This window comes from Lytechinus variegatus, chromosome 3 (assembly GCF_018143015.1).
Source record: "Lytechinus variegatus isolate NC3 chromosome 3, Lvar_3.0, whole genome shotgun sequence".
NCBI classification, from domain to species: domain Eukaryota; kingdom Metazoa; phylum Echinodermata; class Echinoidea; order Temnopleuroida; family Toxopneustidae; genus Lytechinus; species Lytechinus variegatus.
This window is the reverse complement of record NC_054742.1, coordinates 2291112-2303236: the sequence shown is the minus strand read 5'-3', so window position 1 is coordinate 2303236 and position 12125 is coordinate 2291112. Positions and strand designations below refer to the sequence as shown.

Here is a 12125-nt window from a genome sequence, read left to right as displayed (position 1 = left end):
TTTTTTGACATTCCGACCTAAAAATTGGTCATTCTAATTTTTGTATTAATAAATGGGATAGGTATGTAACTAAACAAGGGATGCGAGCGCGAAGCGCGAGAGGAAGAAAATTGAGATTTTAGACCTAAAAGCGGGACACTCTTTCATATTTTGTAAATCATAAATAGGATATAATCAATTGGGTATCATTAATAATGGGATCGTGAAGCGTGTGCAGACAATTATTGATATTCTGATGTGAAACTGGATAATTTAAGTACATGTACATTTTAAATAAAGAACATGCAGGCTATCGCGCATGTTTTAGGTTTAGACCTAGAATCTGGGCATTCTGAATACATTTGTTTAATGGAACATTAGACAATATGAACTTGGCAAATCAAACAATGTGACCACGCAGCGTGAGCTTAAAATGCTGATATGTAGACCATAAAACGGACATTTTACAGACCACTTACATTTGTAAATGAAAAAAAAATAATGAAAGCTCGAAGTCCGAGCTAAAATATGTTTTGTTTATTGACTTCAAAACTTGTTCCATATCAGCCTATTGAGCAATATATGAATCTCATCGAACCAGGCGCGTACGCAGGATTTTTGAAAGGGGGGGGGGGGTTTCGAGCTGATTTTTTTTTTAAATCTCCCGCCCAGTCTCTAAAAAGTGATGAGCGGGGGGGTGATGATTTTTTTTTCTTTTAGCGCTGCAAATAAGACAATAACATTTAAGTGGGGATGGGTATGTAACAGTGCGGTCATGACCCGCGAGCGAGCAGAAATGTTCTCGTTTTTGCGTTGAAAACATAACCTTTTTGTCAATAGTTTGTTGGTATCATAGTCGATGCTACATGTCCTTCGGATCGTAGCACTCATGATATGGCCAACCGCGTAGCCAGGATTTCATTTTGGAGGGGGCGGTAAATGCACGCGAAGCGTGCCAACACTTACAGAGCGCGCGAAGCGCGCTCCCTAGGGGGTGGGTGCAGGGAGGGGGAGCTTTTAGTGTTTCATAAATTAAAATGAAAAGGAGCCGTTTCTCTTGTCTCTAGTACCTCCAATTCGGTTGACTATATTGCGATTTTGAACCTTATTTTCAAAAGTGATTGTAAACGCACAAAAGAGGTATACAATGGAGGAAATTAAAATTATAATAACTCTGCGCGAAGCGCGGAAGCTAAAGTGATTTATCAATTTTTCTTGCCATAAAAAGGGTCCCGAGAAAAGGGTATTCTCAAAGATATATTGAAACTTTCTTTGGAAAGATCAGATTTGATTACAAACAATTTAGCATCAGTGCATATTTTTAACTCGCAAAACAGAGGAGAAGATTGGTAGAGGAAGATATTTCTCCCCGCGATGAGCAATGAAACTCTGAAATTTCAAAGGGCGGACGTTTCATCAAATGTAGATATCTCTAATACCCAATCGTCTCTAATTCAATTGATTTTCTAAGATTATTGAACTTCATTACAAGGAAATTAGTGCGCATAAAGTTGAAACTTCTGTGATTTATTGAAATTATCTATCTATATAATAAAGAATGATTAATTTTTTTGACTTATCCTGAAGCGCTTCATTTTGAATATAAAGAAACTTAAGTGTCATTCAAAATTTCAAACTGAGGGCGCAAAACAGGACAGGAGATGAATGTATACAGGGAAATGACATGAAGTTTAATACAATTTGATAAAAAAAAATATTGTACTTTTTTATTTAATACGACACGAATTCCATACCTTCCTCTTTTTAAATTAGGAACCTGTTTGCCCCCAAATTATGGTTGTTTATAGTAATGAGCTGAAAAGCGGGAGAAGCTGACTTTATGGAGGTGACGGCAGAAACTGATATAAAGATTTAACCCGCTCGGAGCCGACCAGACCAGAAGTTGCGCGATCAATTGAAAAAAAAAAGATAACTTCATACATTTACTTCGGCCTAACCTTACTCAAATTCATGCCCTAATGTATACAATTTTAACTTTAACTGGCAACAAGCACATAGCTGAGGTGGAAAAACAGGGTTAGAGAAAAGGTGGGGGAACAATGGAGAACTTCAATATTGTCATTTAACCGCGCGCAGCGCGGAAGCAAAATTCATATATGAATTTAATGCAAGAAGAGTGAAGGAGTTTCTCTTTTGAGAAAAAAATAAAGAATAAATAGAAAAAACACAAAGCTACCTTTCTTCCCTTTCCTTCCTTCCCTTTTCCTTTTCTCCTCTCCTTTTTTCCCTTCTTTTTTTTCGTTTTGGGGACGTTTTTGGGGGGGGGCGACCGCCCCCCTGGCTACGCGCCTGGATATGGCCTTGATCAGAACACTAGAAACTTGAGAAATGTCATGAATAATTACGAGCGAGCGGAGCAAGCGAGCCGAAATGTTTGCGTTTTTCCGTCAAAACATACAATTCTTCTCAATAGCTTGTTGGTAATTATTTCATATTAGTTGATGATACATGTCCTTCTGCTCGTAAGTCTCATGATATGGCCTTGATCAAGAGACTAGAAACTTAAGAAATTTCATAAATGATTATTAGCGAGCGGAGTGAGCGAGCCGAAATTTTCGCGTTTTCCCGTCAAAACATACATTTCTTGTCAATAGTTTGTTAGTAAATCAAGTATTAGTCGATGCTACATGTCCTTCTATTCGTAACACTCATAATACGGCCTTGAACAGGAGACTAGATACTTATGGAATTTCATAAATTATTACGAGCGAGCGGAGCGAGCTAACCGACATTTTAGCGTTTTCCGTCATTTTGGTTTTCATATTGGTAAAACATATTTTGTAAGAAAACGTATGTCTTTGTCTTGGTTCACTTGTATTCATAAGTATACATCATGATAATCATGTATGGCCTTGTTAATGGCGATACCGCGATCATGTCGGCGACATGCGGAAATAAAAGATATAATAAAATGGAGCGAGCGAAGCGAGCGGACATTTTTTCGGTGTTTTTCGTCGGAAACATGAGATTCTGTTCATTATTGCTGTCATATACATTATTGGGTAGGGGAACTGTCCGTAACCAGACCAAGGAGTTATTAGGCTCTTGCCCGATAACTCCTTGACCAGACCGACCTCTGGGGAGACAAGCAAAAAAAAAAGGAAACGAAAAGGGGGGGGTTTGAACCCCCGAAACCCCCCCATTGCGTACGCACCTGCATCGAACAGGCAATTCTGGCGCGAAGCGCAAAAAGTTTATATAGTAACATGAAAGATTTGTTTTTTAATTGCAAGTCTCCCTCCTCTTATTTTCCTCTTTTTTCTTCTTTCTTCTTCATTTCCTCTTCTTCTTTCTCCCTTTTTTCTTTTTTTTTTTTGCTCTGCCAATTTTTTCTGGGGGGAGGGCACACCAAATCTCAGGGGGGGGCACGTGCCCCCGGCCCCCCGTAGCTACGCCACTGCTTTTAATGAAAATCCTGAGTGTATTCATAATCAAATCATATGAAGTAATCTTTAAAACTTTTTATTTCATAAAACGAAATGAAGAGCCTTATTTCAGAACGAATACTTGGGATAGATTGTGTATGATTCCTTTTGAATTTTCCGTATTAGCAATGCTTAGATATTTTCAATAAAAAAAAATCATAATATCCTTGGTATGGACAAATATTTGAAAACTGTTGGTATATTACAATCTGATTTTTGTTCCTTTTGTTCAGAACACACTGAAAATATTGCTCCCACCCCCATTGGCGAAAGCTGGGGCCTACTCTGATGAGAAACAAACGAAATTGAAACCCTAAAGTGTTAAAAAATTCTATGCTTTCAGGCCACATTTATTTTTTTCAACAAGTGGTATAATAATTATTCATGGACATTTTTTTAATGACACATCTTTTTTTTTTTTAAAGTGGATCAAATGCCCTTTTTTCATGTGATTATAAAATAAGATAATTCAACATGCATGTAAGGCACCTGTCATTGCCTATGTTTGCCTGGCTGGGAAGGGCGCCATTTTTCGAAAAGTACGCAGAGGAACCAAAATCAGTTCGGTGCCCCGGGGTGCAAAAAGATACGCGCCTGCAAGAAACAGTGTGGGTGGTGTCATCGGTACCTTTATTTGCATACTGTCCAGGATGTGCATAGACTGTTTTGTGAAATTAATTTTCTACTATCTTATAACATGCACCCCCGTAGGTTTAAACGCTTTTGAATACCACTTCATTTGTGTATTCTTTATCCCGGTTTATAAGTGGAGAACATACATGAACTCCCAACAAAGTTTCACTACCAAGACGGGAAAAGGATAAAAATAAATTATTTAATTTTCATACAATATCTATTACAAAATTTTATTTTTGTATTAATGAAAAAAAATTGCAATTATTAATTGTCAAATGATTTTCTCTCTCAAAAAAATTCATCTTGCATAGAATTGTTTTCAATATAGACTTGTGTAATGCAGGCAAGACTACCAGAGGCAATAGGGGTTGGGGCGGAATTTTTCAGCCATATTTTCCCCGATCGGCCGCTCGAAGATGATTTTTTTTTTTGTTTCTTTGAGGGGGTAGTCCTGTATGTCACTTCTTAGCTTTATTCTTCAAATCAACATAAATATATAATATTATAATCCTTATTTTATAATGCGGGCGCGAAGCGCGAGCAATTTTTTTTTGAAATTGTATATTTTCCTAAAATTTGAACATTCTGAAAAAAAAATGTGCTTGCAATAATTACTACGAGCGTGAGGCGCGAACAGAAATTTTTGATACACGTTTTGAACTGATCGGAAATGTAGGCCTACAAAAAAGACTGTTTGCAGTTAGCCATGAAGACGTTAAATATTTCAACAATCAAATAATGCGGGCGCGAAGCACGAACTACATAAAGAATGGAAAACTTTAATCAATTTTTGTAATCATGAACAAGGATAGCTATATAACTAACAATATTGACGCGAGAGGAAAAATTCTAGTTATAGACCTAGAACGGGACACTATTCATGATTTGTAAATCATGAAAAGGATGAGTAAGAAGGGATCTTCCTACATTAATAATGCGAGCCCAAAGGGCGAGCAGAAAATTTTTGACATTGTGATCTGAAACTGGATAACTGAATGAACATGCGTGCGCGTGTTTCAGATTTAGACCTAGAATCTAGGCATTCTAAATACATCTTTTATCATGAAAATAAAAGCGAGCGCGAAGCGCGAGCTTAAAGTATTTGATATTCCGATCTGAAAAGGGGGGTCAATTTCAGCTTTATATTTCACTTTGTAGGAAAATTGTAGGGTGGATATAAATCTCACTTGATAAAGAGCTGGTATTTTTCATTATTACTTTGAGTTTGAGACATAGGACCGTGACATCCTTAGGACATGTTATTTGAATATGATGAGTATATCTTCCTATTCATCTTTCTAAGCGAGAGATTAAACAAAAGGGACAATTTGATTATTAAATCGATATCTTATTTATTAATGCATAATGAGGGCGCGGAATCTGGTGATATTATGGCCTGAACACTGTACATTTCAAGCACTTTTTTTATTATGAATAGGATGCATCAGTAATCAGTTGATATATTTTTAACCACGCGAGCCGAAATTTTTGATAAACATGAGGGGATTGTAAATAGTTTGTTATAATAATATTGAGATATACATGATCCGCCAATCAAAATGCAAGCATGGCAGTGCTAGCTGATATGTTTTGACAATCAGACCTGAAAAGGGATATTTTTACATTTTTATGGTATACATGAAAATAATAGGTATCTGATGTCCAAAAATTCGCGAGCGCGCAGCGCGAGCGGAAAATTTCAATATTCAGACCATAAAACTGCCATTTTTACAGAGCACTTTTAAAAAATCAATTTGTAAATCACACAAATTGATGAAAGTTCGATTTCCGAGGAGAAATATGTTTTGTATGTTGACTTCCAAACTTGATATTTAAGCTCCATGTTGAACAGGATACATGTATGTGAATCACTTAACAGGCAATGCGAGCGAAAAATTTTATAAAGTGACATGAAATATCTTATTTTAAAAGTCTTCCTCTTATCTTATTTCATTCTCTCGTCTTCCTCCTCTTCTTTTTTCTCTTTTATTTTCCTTCCTTTTCTCTTTCTTTCTCTTTTTATCTATTTTTTTTGCTCCACCAATGGGCGGGCCACCTGGATCCGCCTATGCAGAGGCGTTCCACTTATTATTTGTTTAAGGAAAAAATGAGAAAAACCCACATAGCTCCCTTTTGTTCCTTTGTCCTTTTTTAGAATCTTTTTTTAATCTCTTTTGGGGTGACCGCCCCCCTCAAAAAAACGTATTTCATAATATTTGAGGTAGCTGCTCTTTTATGACATAATAAACCATAAATAACGATTTCTTATTAATTGATTATTCTCTGATGGATTTTCCTAAAGTTTCATCTATATTCTTTTTTATATATTTTTTTTTCTGGTATTTTACCCCGGAGGGGCCACTTACATTGACGAGTGGATACCATGCGCGACCCAAAAAACACGTAAAAGGATGTCTTTTTCACGATAGGGCACGTTACGTACGCAACGTGATAAGGGTGTCAAAAACACAAAAATAATGAAAAAAGGGTATCTATTTCGCTAGGAAAATTACGTGTTTAGGGTCGAATTTGAGGGGATGATAAAACAAAATTAAAATGTTTTATAAAGGATGTTCTTTTTGCCCCAACACTTCGTGTTTAGAGTCCGATTTGCGCGAGGTATAGAAGGTGGGGTCACTAAACCAAATGAGGTAAAGCCGACGACCGAAGGACCCGTAACAATAAAACATTCCTGTACTTGTTTAGGGGTTCATATAAGGGAATATTTGCCAAGAGTATCGTTTCGTTTCCAATACTTGTTAAGGGTAGGGTTTCACACGCCAATACTTGTTAAGGGGTACATTTTCAGAACATGGAAATTACGTGTTTAGGGTGCTTTTCGAGACCCAATGGTCGCGCATGGTATCCACTTGTGAATGGAAGTGCCCCCCCCCCCGGGTATTTTACAAGAATATAACAAAAAAGTTCTGATTGAATTTCTCTGCTCTTGCCCAACTGTACCTTTGCATATATAGCTATTTGCTATACCGTACCGTAGTCCGTAGCACAGAGATACGATCTTACGTATACGTAAGCTCCAGTCATAGAGATGTAATATTGTCAATAATATACATCTCTATAAGCTATGGCTCCAGTACTCAGTACTGTTGACGCCCTCTAGCTAGCTAGCTCAGCGCATCACATATCAGCACGCACGCACCGTACGCGCCGCCGTACAAATATCTCTGACGCGCGCGCGCGCGCCCATATATTAATTTAATTAAGTGTATAGTATACATAGAGATATATACTTAATATCTATACATCTCTATGATAGTATAGTAGTCATAGAGATGTATATTATTGACACTAGAGGGCGGACTTCATCAAATTGCTGTGAATCCATGTTCGGGGCGACCGCCATCTTAAAGAGGGCAAGAGCGCGGATTTATAACACACGGCTCTACGGGAGAATATCACATATTTCACTTTTTTACATTATATTTTCAATTTAATGCTGTATGCAACGTTAAAATCACAAGGCAAAACATTTTTATGTTAAAATATATGATAACCATGCATATTTAATAAAGGAGATGGACTGAACATCCAGAAAACGGGGGAAAAATAGGTTGCTGTACGTGCATTACCTATGATGTAGATCAGGGCTTGGTCTGAAGTTTCCCCTCCTTTCAGTTAATTTTGACGAAATCAAAGTAGAAATCATATGTTGAATCACTGATAATCCCATTAAATATATGCGACGTTATAGCTATATTTAACACCACGGGTGTTAATCTAGCAGCCCAATCAATAAAGGACCACACCATCTGGTGTTGGAGTTACACTGCCACTGGTGTTAAGATTACCAACATTTAGGATGTTAAAATATATCAACACCAGTCTTGGTGTTCGATTTGAACACGAGTCGGAGAATGTTATGAAGTTGACACCATTTGGTGTTCATTTGACACCCTCGAACACCTGCAGAAACGAACATTTAAACAAAAGTTTAAATCACCCATTGGTGTAAAAAAAATACCAACACCAGCTTTGGTGTTGTTTCACGGTTCGGATTCACACCATTTGGTGTCCGATTTCAAGTTCTTCAACACCTGCAGCCTGACGGTGTAACTTAACACTAGGGTATTTTTTTATAATACCCCCAACAGACAGTGTTGAGTTACTCCAGTGAAGTGTAACTTCAACAATAATTTTTGTTAAAATATTTCTATCCAACACCTGTCACGGTGTTGTTTCAACACTTCTGAGTATTTGGTGTTTATTTTACACTCTAAGTGTTGTTTCAACACAGTATATTGCTTGCACAGCCGGAGTGTCAAATGAGCACCAAGTTGTTTCAACACTTCTGAGTATTTGGTGTTTATTTTACACTCTAAGTGTTGTTTCAATACAGTATACTGCTTGAACACTGAGTGTCAAATGAGCACCAAATCAAGAGAACATATGAACACTCTAAAGTGTTAAGTTGACCTTATCTTACACCCTTGTCACGGTATATGCTATATGATGGCTTATAATTACTACTCAGTCGACCTCGTCGTTTTTCCCCCGTTTTCTGGATGTTCAGTCCATCTCCTTTATAAAATATGCATGGTTATCATATATTTTAACATAAAAATGTTTTGCCTTGTGATTTTAACGTTGCATACAGCATTAAATTGAAAATATAATGTAAAAAAGTGAAATATGTGATATTCTCCCATAGAGCCGTGTGTTATAAATCCGCGCTCTTGCCCTCTTTAAGATGGCGGCTGCGCAATACATGGAATCACAGCCGCATTACGCGCGCGTCAATGCGAGCGATTACTCTAGTGCAGTGTCAATATACACATAGCTCTATGTATAGTAGTAGGCAAACTGCATGCTGCACTGGGGCCTGGGCGTACTCGAATAGAGCTCGAGATTTCTACTCTATATTTGAAGAGTTGAAGCTGAAGACAGTGAAGTCTTGCTTGATGGGGGAAAACACAAACAGATATTGGTAAGATAACTCATGATCTAATAGCAATTATTAACGAGCATGGCAAGAGTTCCAGGAATTCTCGCGATCGCGCTGCCTAGCCCTAACAGTAACAGCTAGCTGCTCTCATGCCATGGCTCTCGGCCGCGGGAAGGCCGGGCGCTCGTACCTAGCCTGGAGGCGTCTGGGGAGTAAAAATCATCTAGGCCTACTATACGTATACGGTACATAGGCTTACTCCCCACTGACGCCTGGCGCGGCAAGCATCATTAGCATAGTAGTCAATGAATATTATATATTGGCTAATGCAAGTATTTTACAATTATTTTACCATTTAGTTTCAACTTCAAGTAACTTAATCCAACCTTTTTACGACTATTCCCCTAAAAAAAATTGGTTCTGATGTTAGTACTATTTTAATATTTAGTATAATTTATAGATCTATCTTATTTTGTTATGAAATTGCCCTTAGGGCAAGGTGGTGTTGATTACTAATTACGTTAAAATTTTAATTGTTTTCAAAATTTTAGTCATTTATAGTCCTATATTTTGATGGAAAGGCTCTATTTACAGTGAAAATCGATTATTAATTTGTTTAGGCCTACATATAGCCTATAGGCTCCCTGTATTAAATAGCAGGTCACCTAGGCTAAGCAGATAAAAACAATCTATTGCTCTGCATTTTTCAACATGTAACCATCAAATAATGCAAGTAATTTTGAAGGTTTATGCTTTGTTACATTGTCTGACACTACTTCAAACAATTTTATGAAGTATTGCTTGCAAAGCTCTTGAAATCGCTCTCTTGTCCGGACAAAGGACCCTGTCTGGTAGGACACCTGTGTAGACAGAGTGGAAATTGACTTCTGTTTATGGAGGAGGTGAAGCAAGATGCCGTCCAGTGGAACTGCTGGAACAGCTGACAAAACAGAGACTGAAAGTTGCGATGTAGTCTGCAAGCTATTTTAATAATTAATGCATTCATAATTTCTCTTGTACTCCATACATAAGTTGAATTCTAGACTGAAAAATCTGCTTTTACAGATAATTTTTTAAGATTTTCTGATTTTTCTCAGTCCTCCAGCCCCCTGGCGTTCAACTACACACCTGTAGATGGTATCGGCTTTGCAATTAGACAAACGAATGGCATCAATGAATATCACTAATTCTGAAGCTTGACTTGTGAATGAAATTGCCATTACAGCTGTCTGGCTCACTCTAGGCGACACCGCAATACTTACCCGTGTTAAGAAACTGGGACTCCACTCACGCGCATTTGGGCCGCCCTAGCTTAGAACTAAGCTTTGTTTCACGAAAAATTGAATATTCTTATAATTCAATAAATGTTACTAATTACATTAGTACTGTTAAATCGGTACTCACCGGTTCTTTTCTTGAATTTTCTGGAAATTTCCCACGCTTCTGGCTGCAATTCTGCGATAAATTCTGTCGCCATAGACAGCTACACATGCAACTTTATTTATAAATGGAGCGCCCCTTACGAGAGTCGCTAATGCCGCGGAAAAATTGTTAGGCATTTTGGCCTGTGGTCAAGGCGTTCTTCTGTTCTATTTTTTTTATAGGTATGAGATCGAAATCACAGCGACTATTCACACTGTTCCATAATGATTCCGAAAGGAGGTGCAACACCCCCCACCCACATGGGCGCAAATCCCAGGGGGACACTTCCCCCTAACCCAAAATAGTAGGGGGCACATTATCAAATGTCCCCCTACTATTTTTGTTAAGTTTATATATGATGGAAAGAAATAGGCCTACATCATTTAAATCGAAGTAAAACATGTATTTTGGACGAGACGACCTTCTTTTGGGGGTGATAAACCTTCCTTTTTGTTTTTTTTTGTTAGTTTGTTTTTGTTGTTTTTTTTTGGCCTGTTTTCCAGCCCCTGGTCCCTTACCTTAGATTTCCGCCCTTGCCTCCCACTATTGATATTGTTTGCGAATCTGTTTTGTAAATTAAAGGGGAATTTCACCCTGATAAAAAGATGATGAAAATATGAGAAAAATCATTTCAAAATATCGATGAAGGTGTTATTTGACAAAAAATGGAGTTGATAGAATTTAGAATGCTTGATTTATTGTGACGTCTATAACGAGCAGTTGCTCTATCCTAAATATAAAATGCCCAAATTTCCCATTTTTAATGGTCCGTAACGACCCACTTTTTTCTTTTTGATAACAAGTATGAAGTTATCTATTGATATACTGAATGTACCATAAAAATCATTATCATGTATTTCTTGACATTTCATTTACTTTTTTACCATAATAATAGCTGCTTGCAAAGGCCTACGCCGTCACAAAAAAAAAATCTTACCTTTTAAAAAAAATTGGTGGGGGATGGATTTTCCTCGAATGCATACCAATTTTTTATTTTTTTTCTGCTATTTTCATAATAAACTTTAAATGAATTCAACTTTGCACTACTTAATTTTTTCAAAGACAAAATAACAAAATTACATCTCGTCATCATCATCACCACTATCATTAGCATCACCATCATCACCACAACCGTCACCACAACCATCATCATCACCAAGATAATTTTCATCATCATCATTGCCATCATCATCTTTCTTTTTTTTTTCCTTTATTTTTTCCCCATCCCTTCTTTTTTTCTTCCAATATTCCTCCTTTTTTTTAGAGCGGCACACCGTCACGCTCCCTCACTGATTATCCGCCTCTATATGCTTGGTGTTGTATAAATTGGCGGATACCTCATAAAATGAAATAAAAGAGAAAATAAGGAAAGGGAAAAAGTAAGAAGAAAAAGAAGATGAGGAGAAGAAAAAAAGAAAGCCAAACAAATGAGACAAAACAATGTCAAAATTTCGTAATAAAGTCTTCTACGTCAGTTTAATAATGATGTTTTCATTGAAATGAGAACAAAAAAAGAATTGAAACCATAGGCGGCGGAAGCGGGGGGGGGGGGGGGACGTTCCCCCCTAAATTTGCCGTTGACCTTTTTTTTTTTTTTTTTTTTTTGCTTGTCAATTTATTTTCCTACGTCCCCCCCCTAAAATGTTTTGGTTGAGAGCCTTTTTTTTTTTTGCTTGTCAAAATTTTTTGGGTTGTCCCTTCCTAAAATTTGGGGCTTCCGCCGCCAATGATTGAAACAA

General features: G+C 37.3%; 1 protein-coding gene across 1 annotated transcript in view; it reads left to right on the top strand.

Moving 5' to 3' along the window:
* The first annotated feature begins 8888 nt into the window (after positions 1-8888).
* LOC121409974 (ATP-binding cassette sub-family B member 9-like) overlaps positions 8889-12125 on the top strand; it is a 36852-nt gene continuing 33615 nt past the window's right edge. Inside the window, exon 1 of the mRNA XM_041601776.1 lies at positions 8889-9006. The gene's annotated coding sequence lies outside the window, so the exon portion shown is untranslated. The remainder of the gene's footprint in view (positions 9007-12125) is intronic.